The sequence below is a fragment of the Tursiops truncatus genome, chromosome 1 (genome assembly GCF_011762595.2).
Source record: "Tursiops truncatus isolate mTurTru1 chromosome 1, mTurTru1.mat.Y, whole genome shotgun sequence".
Lineage (NCBI taxonomy): Eukaryota > Metazoa > Chordata > Mammalia > Artiodactyla > Delphinidae > Tursiops > Tursiops truncatus.
The window spans coordinates 81,949,374-81,964,739 of record NC_047034.1 but is presented as its reverse complement, the minus strand read 5'-3'; the positions used below and the strand labels follow the sequence as shown (position 1 = coordinate 81,964,739).

The 15,366-nt window shown below is 42.5% G+C and overlaps 1 protein-coding gene across 8 annotated transcripts in view; it reads left to right on the top strand.

Moving 5' to 3' along the window:
• SLC22A15 (solute carrier family 22 member 15) overlaps nt 1–15,366 on the top strand; it is an 82,749-nt gene that overhangs the window by 23,552 nt on the left and 43,831 nt on the right. The gene's annotated exons all lie outside the window — the stretch shown is intronic.

The following is a 15,366-nucleotide window of genomic DNA, read 5'->3' as shown; positions in this document are numbered from 1 at the left end:
GGAGGAGCGGATGGGAGCGTGGGTGCATGGATCGGTGAGAGTGAAGGTTAGCAGGGTGACTGTGGGTGATAGCACATGGTGCACACACGTTGGGTTGAAAGCTAAGCAAAGTAGATGCTCACCTCCCCCGGCTGCCAGTTGCCTGCTTGAAATTGCCTCTGACAGAGCGAATTCTAAGGGAGGAGGGCAAACAATCGTAATGTTTGTATCGCGGCTTGCAAATGAAAAATATATGACTGTCCGGGTTCAGAGTAGCTGGGTGAGTTAGTGTCACGGTTGGTAAATGGAGGAGCGTGGCCACTGATTTCTGTGGCCTTTCTACAGTGGCATGTGACAGAGTCAGGGAGGGGGGCAGGGAGTCAGGCTATTTGTATCCAGCTCACAAGGATCCTGGCTAGCGGACCCACACAAACAAATCACACAAGTACTACAGAAGTAGTAACGATTCAGTTCAGCTTTCATAATTGTCAAGCCCAAATAAACTTACGCGTGTCCTGATCTACCCAAAAATAACAGAGAATCAAATAAAACAAGCAACAACTCCCATGCCCCTCAGTGGTTCGCCTGCATGTTCAGAACTCAGCAGCCTGCCGCCCTGGTGTTCATAGCATCACCACATCTCTTTGCATATGTCCACACAGACCCAGCGCGAGGCTTGTCTGCTTTGCATTTTCGGTGCAGAATCTCATGTCTTCCCTGAAGTCATTTTATTTCAAGGTACAAATAAAGTGTCCCCCCTGTGTGCCCTCACCTCCAGCGCTCAGAGTGTGTGAGTTCCACGCAGGTTCACACACTCCACTTCTACCTGGGACATCAGAGCCCTAGTTGGGTGGTGGTCCAAGTCCGGGAGTGGTTTGGCGCCGGTGGTATGGGTGGCGTCCAGGTTTCCTGCTGCCGCTACCAGAATGACAAGAAGTTAGCAGGGAAACAGCAGCAGAGGGCAGCATAATGAGGTGATGATCGAGGGGCAGCGGTGCCAGGAGGGATGGCAGCGTCAGCCACTCTTCCGCCAGTGTCCTTGAGGAGCTGCTGCTCTCTCTACGCTCGCTCCCAGTCGTATTCCCCTTTACTATGGTGGAGTGCAGCCCCAGCCAAACCCTCCACTTTGTTGCTTAGCATTATTTTACTTTTGCTTACTGCTCTAGTTTTTCAGTTGTTCCTTCAAATTTCCAAAGTGGTGATATTAAAAGCAGCACTCAAACTTTGCCGGTAAGTTGGTAAATATCCTTAGTATACAGTCTGTGTATGTAGATAACACATGTTTCATATTGAAATTATTCGGTATAAAATGAGAGTTAAAAAAAATTACAAAGTCTTGTTGACTTCTCATATTAAATTCCTGAAAATAAATATCAAGATAGAGTCTACAGAACTCTATAGTGTAAGGAGATTGTCTTAAAAATACACAGTTGAAAACTCCTACCCTCTACCTTATTACATTCAGGTCAGGCCTCGCAGAAGTTATTCATGGAGGGTTTTGGGGAAGGGTGAATAAAAGGTTATGTAGATGTGATTAACTTGGTATTAATGCAAAAAAAAAACCCCTCTAATCTATGAGTCTTGACTACTTTAAAATGAGCTAATAGCCATCGGGGTGAATTTATGTAGCAAATTGCTGTCTGCTGTATTCAGATTGTTCCCTGAGCTCTGACTCATTCAGAAAGCACCAAATATCATGGAGACACAATTATCATGCTCAATTCATGTTTGCAACCAAAAAGAGTAAGGTTGGAATCTTTAATATCATTGTGGATATTGAAGAACTGAAATTGACTGATGATTATCTTGAGATTAATATATTTTCCCCAAGCCATACCCTGGGGTCAAAAGACAGAGTATTAAAACTATTTGAAAAATTCACTGCAATAATTGCTTTAGGGGCTAATTTTTTTTTAATGTCTTGCTTCCTTACGCCTGTACTACTGATTGTTATAGGCTGCACACTTCACCCATTAAGTGGTAATTCAGAGTGACAACTACATTGAAATGAAGCAAGTTAGTTAATCACCGTGAAACTGTTCCTGAACTACCCTGTCCAAGTACTCCCTAATCACAGGAGGCTTCTGACGTAGAAGGGAGATTTTCCTGTACGAAGCCGTAAATATTTTTATGGGACATAGGGAACAGCGGAGGGCTGAAGTTTGGCTGGAATTGTTACCAGAACCATTCAGAATTTTTCTCAGAACAGCTGTGCACCGGTTGTGCAGAGCCCTGGGGGATGCACTGCAGGGGTGTGGGGAAAGCTTACTGTCTGATCCAGTCCTGCAGCCTTGAAATACTGACACGCGGGCAGTCAGTCTGGTTCGGGCTCTGGTGCTGGTGATCTGACTTAGAGTTCATCAAAGCAGGACTTGGGGCGAAAAGGAGCTTGATCAATAACACGTGCCCAGTCTTCTTTGCCCATTTTCATTGGCCCACCGGTCAGCCCGCGGAAGCTGCTTTAGTCTTTTTTCTTTATGGTCAGGCAGGCTACACCCCTGAGTAGCCATGGGTTCTGTCCCCCCTTCCAGGGGAGGCTGAGTTGGGACTAGTGACTTCCTCTGGGCTCGTGAGTGAGTGTGTCTTTGGAAGAGACACAGCAGCCAGATGCGGGGCTTGGGTGCCCCTCTCCGACCTGCTAGAGCCACTGCCTGGCTTGCGGGCTCACTGATACTCTGTGTATCGTCTGTGGCAAAGTTCTTACCCCTGCGAGATCCCCGTGCTTCTAGTGGGGTATCTGTGGACCAGTGAAACTGCTTTCAGGGCCACACCGCTTCGATCACTCGGGCATTGGGAAGTAGATGTTTCAATGGCACAGTTTGCCTTTACAACTTTTTCAGCCACGTTTGCAGAAAACTGCCATAGTTATGTTTCTCCTTATCTTTCGTTCTCATTAATGTAGGGCTAAAGATGAAACTGAAGTGTTCCGTTTGTCAGATTGGCTCTAGGAGGACGGAAAACCCCTCAAATTCCAAATCTCCCTCACATTCCCTTTTACGAGAAAGCCATTCAGTGGCTCCCAGGAAAAGATGACGAGCTAGATAGTTTCCCAGGTGTATGTAAACTTACAACTTGATGCTTGAAGTCGTGACATTGAGATAGTGTATATGAAGATGCCTGTAAGACTCTAGCATTCACTCTTATTGCATAGATAGTTCAGCAAATATTTAATTAGTGCTGGCACTGCCAGGTAAGCACTTGGGATGTAAATATGCCCTTAGGAAACTCAGCATCATAGGGGAAGAGACAAGTAAACATATAATTCACCATACATCACAGCAGAAGCAAAAATAGGAGAGAAGGCAGAAAAGACAGAGTGGTCAGCCCTGCTCCCTGAGTCAGGCAGGACTTCACAGGAGGAGGAAGGGTGAATAGGAGCTCATTAGGGGTTGAGGCGGGGTTGGGGACAGGCGTGGGGGGCAGGGGCACAGCCCACAGGAAGAGTAGTCAGTTTCTGTAAGGTAGCAGGCTTCTCGGAAAAAGTGGAGTGAGTAATGTTTGTTTTCCTTTGGGGAGTGGTGCCCTCCCTGGGCGGCTGCAAGGCATGGTCCTACATTATTCATGTGTGGCTAATGCAGAATCATTCACCTACTGATGGCCAAAGCAAGGAAGACGGGAAGGGCACAACCTCCTTGGGGGAGGAAAATGACCCACGCTTGAGAAACCTCAGGGGAAAGGGCTTTTATTTACCATGCACCTCCCCTTCCATTAGAGAGGTCTCTGGTTATAGCATGTTTCTCAACCCCTGTTCCATGAAATGTCACCATACATTAGTGGGGGGGGCACGGCGGGGGGGGTCAGAAATGGGCAGCTCAGGTCACAAGGGAAAACTGAAGCAGAGACAGACAAATGCATGACATTGACTGCCAATGAGAAGTTGCTCAGAGCAGAGGCTGGATGTGTGTCTAAGGGTCCTTCTTGCTCCAAAGAAGTCTTCCTAATATTCATGACCAACTTAAGAAACATCTCTTATAATCTGCGTTCTAGGCCAGTGGGGAAGGATAAGGCAGCGCAGGACTATTCAGCAGAGGAAAGAAAAGAAAGCAACCTGGGGATGGTTTGTTTGTGTCCATGTGGCTACACCAGGGTGTCAGATAGACAGTAAGTAAAGGATAAAAGTTCAATTAACACACCATTGTAAAGCAATTATACTCCAATAAAGATGTTAAAAAAAGTTCAATTAAAAGTTAGAAATTTTATTAAGTGTTTGTATTTAAAGCATACACTGTAGAACGAACTAAATCTACTCCAAAAAATGAGTAAATAAATAAACAAAACCAACTTGGAAGTTGATTTTAAAATTAATTATTCACATCTCCTCATGCCCAGCCTTTTCCTTGTCATTTCCCAAGCACCCAGGCAATGGAACCTTCACTTCATATTCGACATGCCATCTTCCTTTTCTCTTTTCCCTCTCCTTTCTGCCTACCCCTGGTTCTGTTACCCTAAGCCATAAGGATCTTCTTATTTCCAGTATTTCTTCTAATATTCATTTGATTTTTTCCATAGCTTCCTGAATGGAACACATGCTAAAAAATAGAAAGTTGTTTTTTTTTTTGTTTTTTTTTTTTTTGTTTTTTTTGCGGTATGCGGGCCTCTCACTGTTGCGGCCTCTCCCGTTGCGGAGCATAGGCTCCGGACGCGCAGGCTCAGCGGCCATGGTTCACGGGCCCAGCCGCTCCGCGGCATGTGGGATCTTCCCGGAGCGGGGCATGAACCCGTGTCCCCTGCATTGGCAGGTGGACTCTCAACCACTGCGCCACCAGGGAAGCCCAAAAATAGAAAGTTTTTACCCAGCATATTGTAATTTCTGTGCTTGTGGTTTAACATGCTCAAATATACTGTTATATCACTAGTTAGCTCCAGAATTCTAAGACTTAACTAATTCAAACATATGGTGCTCAAAGAAGATTTTGAGGCAGATGTCTTGGCGTTAGGGCCAGAATCCACTGCTTGTGTGATTGTGTCTGAGCTGCAGTTTGTATCATCTATAAAATGGGAATAATAAATATCTATTTTAAAAGGTGGTTGTTTTGGATTAGAGGAGAATATTATATGAAAGTTGGATGGTTATTATTTGGTTCGAAGTGGCATACTCCCATTTGACATATCTTTTTTGAATTGAAATATAATTGACGTTCAACATTATACTCGTTTCAGGTGTACAACATAACGATTCAATATTTTTAATATTGTGAAAAGACCGCAATAAGTCTAGCTTGCATCCCTCACCATACATAGTTACAAATTTTTTTTTCTTGTGATGAGCCCTTTTAAGATCTACTCTCCTACCAACTTTCAAATGTGCAATATGGTATTAACTATAGGCACCATGCTTTACATGGTCTCCCCATGGCTTACCTATTTTATAACTGGAAGTTTGAACTTTTTGACTACCTTCACCCATTTTGTGCCCCTTCCCCTGCCCCTCCCTGCAACCACCAGTTTGTTCTCTGTATCTGTGAGCTTTTTTTTCTTTTTTAGAGTCCACATATAAATGAGATCATACAGTATTTGTTTATCTTTCTCTGACTTATTTCGCTTAGCGTAATGCTCTCAAGTCCATTCATATTGTTGCACATATCAGAATTTCCTTCTTTCTCATAGCTGAATAATATTCACATGTATATATCACATTTTCTTTATCTACTTATCTATTGATGAATATGAGGTTGTTTCCATATCTTGGCTATTGTAAATAATGCTGCAATGAATATGGGGGTGCGTATGTCTTTCCTAGTTAGTGTTTTTCTTTTCTTTGGATAAATACTCAGAACTGCTGGATCATATGGTAGTTCTATTTTTTAATTTTTTGAGGAACCACCATACTGTTCTCCACGGTGGTTGAACCAATTTATATTCCCACCGGCAGTGCGCATGGGTTCCCTTTTCTCCACATCCTCACCAACCTTGTTTCTTATCTTTTTGATAATAGCCATTCTAGCAGGTATATCTCATTGTGGCTTTGATATGCATTTCCCTGATGATTAGTGATATTGAGCACCTTTTCATGTACCTATTGGCCATCTGTATATCTTCTTTGGAAAAATGTCTAATCAGATCCTCTGCCCAATTTTTAATCGGATTGTTTGGGGGTTTTGCTATTGGATTATATGAGTTCTTCATATATTTTGGGTATTAACCCTTTACTGGATATATGATTTGCAAATATTTTCTCCTGTTCACTAGGTTGCTTTTTCATTTTATTGATGGTTTCCTTTGCTGTGCAGAAGCTTTTCAGTTTGATATAGTCCCACTTGTTTATTTTTACTTTGGTTGCCTTTACTTTTGGTGTCAAAATCCAAAAACTTAACTCCAAAACTAATGTCCAGGAACTTACTACCACCTATGTTTTCTTCTAGGAGTTTTATGGTTTCAGGTCTTACCCTCAAGTCTTTAATCCACTTGGATTTTTTTTTTTAATCTTTGTGTATGGTGTAAGATAGGGGTCCAGTTTCATTCTTTTGCATCTGGTTTTCTCAATACCATTTATTGAAGAGACCGTCCTTTCCCCATTGTATATTCTTGGTTCCTTTTTTGTAAATTAATTGACCATATATGCATGGGTTTATTTCTGGGCTCTCTATTCTGTTCCATTGATCTACATGTCTGTGACACATCTTGGATATATATTTTTATTACTCAGATGTTAATTTTATTTTTAGGATTATATAAGCATGCAATCCATTTTAAAGCAATAATTAATTTTTTCAAATTATATTTCTGCCATGTCAGAAAAATGATTTGTGACAGTTCCTTAAAGCTTAAGGTTTGATGATTTCAAGGGAGATGCTTAAAACATATTTTGTTACCACCTTATCTCAAGCTTCACTCAGTCTGTGGTTGATCTAGTCCCTACTAGTGGTGTCAGATAATACCTGCTCATGGATGAGTCAGCCTTAGTATATCCGGCTTGAATCTGTTCTGTTCTCTGAGGTCTCCACCTTGTCCAGCTGGCCTGGATCACTGTAATGACCTTGACAGGTCTTCCCACACCCATGCTTACAGTTACTCTTCCATTCTCTGAATTGCACCTAGAGCAACTTTTCTTTTTTTTTTAAATTTATTTTCTTGAAGTATAGTTGATTTACAGTGTTGTGTTAATTTCTGCTGTACAGCAAAGTGAGTCAATTATATATATATATATATATATATATATACCTTCTTTTTCATATCCTTTTCCATTATGGTTTATCACAGGATATTGAATATAGTTCCCTCTGCTATACAGTAGGAGCTTGCTGTTTATCCCTTCTGTATATTCTAGTTAGAGCAACTTTTCTTGACATACACCAATACTTTATCCCTTTTTGAGAGATGCCATTTATTCTTAGCCTCTAAGCAGTAAGAATCCTAATATTAAACAAAAACCTCCCAGATGCTTCCTTAATGTCCGGTCAATAGTTACTGTCTCAGCTCTCTGCTTCTGCTTGCCTGCCTTTTTTCCCTCTTTAAGAGCTGGAAGGCCTGGCATGGCACCTGGCTCTGTACTCAAACCCATATTTGCCATATTTATGTTCCTTTCGTCTTTTCTTTTCAAGGCACCTGCTCTTGGTGTCTATCCCCAGTTGTGCCCGATTTTCTCTCAGGTCTGCTTTCTTTAGATGAGTGAATGATTGTACCAGTGCTTTTAATGCTAGGCTCCTTATATCCTTTTTGAAAATACAGTATGATAAATGAACTTAAGAACTCAATATAGTGATTGTGGTAAGCATATGAACAAAAATACAGCTGTTGGTTATGGAACACAAATAGATTAACTATAGCTAGGTCAAACTGAGGCACTGAAAATATTTTGTCTTTATATTCTTCCTTTTCTGTTAATGTATGGGAAAAGAAAAGTAGATTTCCTGCTTTTTCTATTTGCAAGTGATTTTTCAATTTGAAGTGAAATAATATAAAAAGGAACATTCTGCAGCTTTAGAATTTGGCTTATCATTAAAAATAATAGGAGAGGGCTTCCCTGGTGGTGCAGTGGTTGAGAGTCCGCCTGCCGATGTAGGGGACGCGGGTTCGTGCCCCGGTCCGGGAAGATCCCACATGCCGTGGAGCGGGTGGGCCCGTGAGCCATGGCCGCTGAGCCTGCGCGTCCGGAGCCTGTGCTCCACAACGGGAGAGGCCACAACAGTGAGAGGCCCGCGTACCGCAAAAAAAAAAAAAAAAAAAAAAAAAATTAAAAGAATAGGAGAGTCATCACTTTAATCTCTAGCCAATTAAGGGTTTGAGTGACTTATAAATTTATGATTTTTAAAATGTAAAGCCTCATAAAGAACACATGTTTCGGGGCTTCTCTGGTGGCGCAGTGGTTGAGAGTCCACCTGCTGATGCGAGGGACATGGGTTCATGCCCCGGTCCAGGAGGATCCCACATGCCACATAGCGGCTGGGCCCGTGAGCCATGGCCACTGAGGCTGCGCGTCCGGAGCCTGTGTCCCGCAACGGGAGAGGCCATAGCAGTGAGAGGCCCGCGTACCACAAAAAAAAACAAACAAAAAAACCACATGTTTCAGGAATGTCACAGTCATCATATTTAGGTTTCTTATAGTTTAATTTCTGGTGTCCTGGTGGTATCCTGGTTTGGGTTTTACCTTGTTACTAAATATTGACCAAAGGGACGAGAAAATAACCAAGTAATTGAGTCTAGCCTGGTGGGTGACCTCTTTCTAAAACTGTAAAAATAGGTCATCCCCCAATACGTTTTCTCGAATACTGTAGGGATCACTCTCCTAGTGTATTATTGGTATATTTTGTCTGAGCTTTGACGAAATGAAACTCTTTAGATCATATAGTAGCTATGTGATAAGTATGTAAACTATATTTGGAAAGTTCTTAATATTGAAAACAAGACAAAACATTTAAACCAAAATTGCACAATATTAGGGCACGGGGAATGTGGAAAGTGGATTGTAAACACATTGTCGTAAGTGCTTGACTTGGCATTCCTGAGTCAACCATCCCCAGTTCACCTACATCTGTCAGTGAGATCTCCTGGGTTCCATTTTTCACATTCTCTAATTTGCTTTTTTAAAACCTGGCAGTGCTTTTCAATTTTTCTATCAGTTCCTGCATGTATTCCAGAAGAAGTAGGAAGATGCATTAGCCCAGCCAGCATTGACCTGAAGAAAAACTACTAGAAATTACTTTGACACTTAGAACTGGCAGCCTAAGAATTAGAATTTGAAATTTGCTGGTCAAACATTCCTTGGGCCATGTCTTCCTAAATTTGCCATCCAAGTTGATAGTTATCCAATTGCTAGGAGGATAGTATTACAGCCTTTTTGATGAGTTTGAGAAGTTCTCCAAATGGTTCGCGGGGTAGTTGATGATGGAGCAGCCACGTTGACCTCTCCTTATTGATTAAACACAAAACCAATCAGTGTGAGCCTGAACCTCTTGGCCATGTAAACAGACCAGCAGAATTGAGGTGCAGGATAGTCAAAGCTAAACGTGCAGGCCAGATTTTAAAGGCATGAAAGCACCAAAGCAAACACTAAGAATATGAAAGACATAAAAGCAAGTATTTGAATTCCAGGGTGTTAACAAGGCCTAATTGTACTTGTTTTTTATTGGCCATTGTAAGAGAAGGGATATAGCCCTGGGACGAATGCAGCCCTGTCTTCTCTAGGCCAACCTAATATTTAATTCATTTTTCAACCTGGAAAACAATCCTCATATGCATTCCTTGTAAATTGAAAATTCTGTCACAGAACTATCCATACATCCAAAATAAGTTAATTTTTCACAAAACAGAATTTCTCCTTCAAATTCCAAACCTCTTTTAATCATTTTGTGTGAAACTTTAAAACGTATTTTACCATTTCCTTTACAGATCCTCAAATCAGGGCTTCTTAACATGACTTAAGCTTTTTTCGATGACTCAGGCCATACTTCCTATAGTGTTTGGTAACTGGAGGCCTTGAAGAGGTTGAAGAATGTTTGGAGTAGGGGTACTGGAGGAAGTGGGTGGAAGTCTAGGGAATGGTGAGTGGGCTGTTCAAAATCAAGATTTTAGAGGTGATGCTGTTGTTGAGGGTGACAAGGTCCAGGGCAGGAATTCTTAACCTGATTGCCTATGAGAATCATCTGGAGAACTTAAAAACATATGCAGTGCCTGGGCTCTACTGCAGTGTTGTCAGGGACCCAGCCTTTGACTTCATTATCACTAACAAGTGACCCTCTTCATCATGGCCTCAGGTAGAGCTCCAGCTTTTTTTCTTTTCTTTTCCATACACACATTATCTTTTTATTTTTTAATTTTTAAAAATTATAGTTGATTTACAATGTCGTGTTATTTTCAGGTGTACAGCAGAGTGATTCAGCTTTACATATACATATATATATTCTTTTTCAGATTCTTTTCCCTTAGAGTTATAACAAAATACTGAGTAGAGTTCCCTGTGCTATACAGTAGGTCCTTTAATGTTGAAAATAAGACAAAACATTTAAATCTTATCCTTCTAATTTATCCTCTGCCTTCCCCCCTTGGTAACCAGAAGTTTGTTTTCTATGTCTGTGGGTCTATTTCTGTTTTGTAAGTAAGTTCATTTGTATCTTTTCTTTTTCAGATTATGCATATAAGTGATATCATATGGTATTTGTCTGTTTGACTTACTTCACTTAGTATTATAATCTCTAGGTCCATCCATGTTGCTACAAGTGGCATTATTTCATCTTTTTTATGGTTGAGTAGTATTCCGTTGTGTTTATATACCACATCTTCTTTATCCATTCATCTATTGATGGATATTTAGGTTGCTTCCATGTCTTGGCTATTGTAGATAGTGCTGCTGTGAACATAGGGGTGCATGTATCTTTTCAAATTATGGTTTTCTCCGGATATATGCCCAGGAGTGGGATTGCAGGATCATATGGTAACTCTGCTTTTATTTTTTTAGAGCTCCAGCATTCAAATGGGCATTCTAAGCAGTAGGGTAGTAGAAATAAGGAAGGGGAAAAGGGCTGATCAGCCATCTCTTAAGACCTGTTCCTGGAAGTTGCCACATGATGCTTCTGCTTACATTCATTGTGCAGAACTTGATGACGTGGCCATCCTAATTGTCAGGGATATTGGGAAATTTATGCCCAGCTAAACATTCTCTTCCTATGGAACAAAGGAAGAGTGGCCATTTCCAAACGGGCTAGATTCTCTGCCCCAGAAAGGTAGTAGGTTACACAGTCTAATGATGTGATCTTCACACGAGCTGACAATTTTGAAGTTTGGCTATCTGCTCCCATCTCAGGTTCTCAGGTCCATGGGTGTAAAAGGAAAAACAGCCTCCAGTTGAGAGGGATCTTGTTCAGTGAGTGATTTCCTCTGCGGACAACCAAATTTCAATAAGGGCAAGAATGGAAAGTACAGAGGAGTTAAAGAAATAGGGGGATTTCCTGATGGTGACATTATTTCACTACCTACCATCCTCCTATGTCTTCCTTTTCTCCTTAACCAGCATGTATTTTGTTATTATAATAAACACTCCTTTGCAAATCCCTGCAACTTCCTGGTACCTCTCTCCCTGGGGAATACTCCTGGGAACCCCCCAACTCCCCGCCTTCTCCTCACAAAATGGATAAGTACAAAACTCAGGTGTGCATTTGGTATGGCAGTCGTGTGGCATTTCCTGTGAATGGGCCACGTCCCGTTCTGAGAAGGGCCTGTCTTCTTCCTCCTTAGACTTCTGGCTCCCCCTCCACTTACACTCCCTTCAACAGTCGACCTCTCTTGATATTTCAGTGAAAAAGCAATGATGCAGTCCAGCAAAGGTTCCTTTACTACCTGCTTCTGAACCCACATTCTGCCTTCCTCCCACTTACAGTGGAACTTCCCTGCTTCTACGAAAGGCTACCCGCTCTACTTGGTACACTCAAGCCCCTTCCTTCTTGCTTTTCCAAGTACTTTTCTCCTGCAAGGATAGCTTCTCTGCCTGCAGTTCCTCAAGCTCGTCCAATTCTTCAACCTTCTCCAATCTGGCTGCCATTCGCACTCTACTGAAATTGCTTTTTTTTTGTGTGTGTGTGCGGTACGCGGGCCTCTCACTGTTGCGGACTCTTCCGTTGCGGAGCACAGGCTCCGACGCGCAGCCTCAGCGGCCATGGCTCACAGGCCCAGCCGCTCCGCGGCATGTGGGATCTTCCCGGACTGGGGCACGAACCCGTGTCCCCTGCATCGGCAGGTGGACTCTCAACCACTGCGCCACCAGGGAAGCCCGAAATTGCTATTTTTTAAGTGTCCATTTTGTTTCCAAATATAACTGCACATCTCTGTCCTCAGGTTAACTTGACCTCTAAAGCAACATTCGACATAACTTGACCACCCCTTTCTCCCTGAATCACATCTCCTCTTGTAGTATTTGTGACACCACCCTCCCTCCAGTTTTCTTGCTCTCTCTCTGACTCCTGCTTGTGAGTTTTCTGTGGCAGTTCTCTTCTACTCAGCCTCTGAATGTGGAAGTGTCCTGGGCCTCTGTCCCGAGCCTTCTTCCTTATCTCTAAGTTCATAACCCCTCACATCCTCTCCCTCGAGCTCAAGACCCACATCCAAATGCTAGCTTGGCATTTCCACTTGGGTGTTTTTTAGGCATCTCAACCTCCACATGTCTAAAGAGAACTCTTAAATTTACCACCACATACCTGAAATCCCTTTGCAGCCTCCTCCATCTCAGTAAATGTCATCACCATTCACTGAATGGCTAAAGTTAAAAACTTAGGTTAAATCCTGACTCTCCCTTTCTCTCTTCCCCGCTGCACATCTCATTCATCAGCAAGTCCTGCTAGTTCTACCTTCAAGATCCATCCCACGTTCATGTAATTCATGTAATCCCATCACCATTGCTTTCATCCTAGTCCAAGCCCCCGTTATCTCCTGAACTATTGCAGTAGCCTCCCTTCTCCCACTTTTCCCTGTTGTAATGCATTCTCTAAGTGTGGCCCAGGCTGATCTTCAGAGACACAAATACAGTAATTCAATGTTTTCCCTTTGCACTGGAATAAAATCCTAGCTCCTTACCGTGGCTCAGGGCCCTGCATGACGTGATGCCTGCCCACCTCTCTGACCTCATTTAATGCCACCCCCATGAGAGGCGCCCTGATGTGTCTTCGCCTTAGGGCCGTTGCAGTTATCCTCATGTTCCCCAAACAGCTTTTCAGGGTTGGTCACTTTCTCATCATTCAGGTCACAAGTGTCACCTCCCCAGAGAAGGCTTCCCTGAGTACCTTATTTAAAGAGGTTTCCTCCCAGTCTCTCCCTCTGTGTTTGCTTGTTTAATGTCTAGCTTACGCTACTGGAACTTATACTCCATGAGGGCAGGAACCAAATCTAGATCGTTCGCATCTGTATTCCCAGTGTTTAGAATAGTTACTAACCTCTAGTAGAAACTAATCAACTATTTATTGAATACCGGAATGAAAAAAGCCTGGAATGTAGTTCAGTTTTTTTAGTCATATTGCTTCCATCACTCTCTTCTTTAAATTATGACTGCCACCAAGAGCGGTAACTGCCTGATTACTATTTCTAAGGGCAGTGTCACACTAGACTACTATTTCTAATCCGTGAAGAGCTAGGAAAACCAATTAGTTAATCTTGTTAAAAACCGCATGTGAAGGACAGAAGAACTTAGAAGTAAAGCACAGCATTAGTGAGGGGCATTATTCTTATTTCCAGTGCCTAAATTTTTGTGTGGTGTTGTTGCATAAAGATGTACAGAAGCTGTCTTGTCAGGATCTTTATCGATCTTGTCTTACAGGAAATACAAGAGAAGGAGAGAAGTTAGATGTGCTTTGGGCCATAATGACTGGTTGTCAAAGTGTGAGACAGGAGTGGTCTGAAAGACAGAGAAGGGACAACTAAGGGGTGTCTCCATGTGAGTTTTCGAGAAGGGGTTTTCTTAAACCTGTCTTTGCTGAGCCTATGAAGGGGGCTGTGGAGGGGAGAGATGAGCATTCTCTTGGTTCTCTGAGGTCACCTCTGAGACACAGGTTGCTTTATAATCAAAGATCACAGTAGCACATCACTAGGCAGGGCTTTAGATAATGACATTTTAAGCAGAGGATGACTACTTCCTCTTTGAGTTTATAAGTTTTCCTAAAATAGAAGGTAATAGTGCTCAAGGGATTATTTTTTATTGTGGTAAAATATACATAAAATGTATCATTTTAAAGTGTGCAGTACAGGGGCATGAAGTACATTTGCATCTTTGTGCAACCATCACCCCTGTCCATCTCTACAACTTTGTCGCTATCCCAAACTGAAACTCTATCTTCATTAACCAGTAACTCCTCACTCTAACAGCCCCTGGTAACCACTATGCTACTTTCTGTGTCTGTGGATGTGACTACTCCAGGTAAAGGAAAAACACTCCTCTGGTTTCTCCTCTACCGGCAACTACTTCCCTTCAGACACTTCTGCTGCCAAATGTGGGTGGGTGGGAGTGTGTGTGTGTGTGGAAGGGGAGGTTCCCACCTCAAGCCGTTCTGCCACACCGGCTGGGTGTCCCTGCAGTTCAGTTCAGTTCTGACACCATCTACCTGGAGTTAGCGTCAGATCCCACAGGTTAGGGTTCAGTCCCACAGGACTGCCCCTGCCACCCCCTTCAGACACCAGTCACAAATTCAGGCTGCTTCCTGTGCTTCTGATCAACTGACTATAAATCAGAGGGTCCTAGGACCTCCTCCTTCAGTTAGATTAATTTGCTAGGGCAGCTCACAGAACTCAAGAAAACATTTTACTTACTAGATCACTGGTTTATTATAAAAAGATATAACTCAGGATGACCAGGTGGAAGAGATGCACAGGGCAAGGTATGGAAGGATGGAAGGGGCACAGAACTTCCATGCCCTCTCTGAGCTGACCACCCTCCCAGCACCTGCACATGTTCACTAACCCAGAAGCTCTCCAAACCCCTTCCCTTTGAATTTTTATGGCGGCCTCATTACGAAGGCATGATTTATTAACCCACTGGCCGTAGGCAGCTGATTCAACCTCTAGTCTCTCTCCTCTACCCAGAGGCCTAGAGGGTAGGACTGAAATCCCAGCCCTCTATTCACATGGTTGGTTCCCCTGACAACCAGCCCCCATCTAAGGGCTTTCCAAAAGTCACCTCATTAACATAAGCAAGGGGCTTGTTACAAATAACAAAAGACACCCATTTTACCTTTATTGCTCTGAAGCTTTTCCAGGACCTGGGAAAAAATCTAAATATTATTAAAAAAAGATATCCCTGTGGTTCTTACATCGGAAATTACGAGGATTTCAGGAGCTGTGTTCCAGGAACAATGGATAAAACCCAAATATATGTTGCTTACTGTAAATTACAATATCACACTCATAATTGGAATCATAAATTATTTTTCCTTTTTGTCTGCTATTTCACTTAGTGTAAGGTCAAGGTTCATT